Genomic DNA, 264 nt, shown 5'->3' on the forward strand with positions numbered 1-264 from the left:
AGGGTAGAAGCTCATGTGGTTTCCAGGGTGTTATGCTTGTGTTATGCTTGTGTCTGTTGTGCTGCGTTTTGTCGTGTCCTTGTTTTTCTTTCGTTATTTTTTGTCTGCTTTTTGGGGGAGGGGGATTGTGAGAGATATATTTTTATCATATTAAACATTAGAATACTGCATTTTCTTGCATTTTTTTCTCGTTTCCTATAGTTTTCTTACATGTATACATTTCCAAGTTTCCCTGTTCGCCTCGCCCTATGTGTTCGTTTGTTT

The sequence above is a fragment of the Penaeus monodon genome, chromosome 25 (genome assembly GCF_015228065.2).
Source record: "Penaeus monodon isolate SGIC_2016 chromosome 25, NSTDA_Pmon_1, whole genome shotgun sequence".
Taxonomy (NCBI): domain Eukaryota; kingdom Metazoa; phylum Arthropoda; class Malacostraca; order Decapoda; family Penaeidae; genus Penaeus; species Penaeus monodon.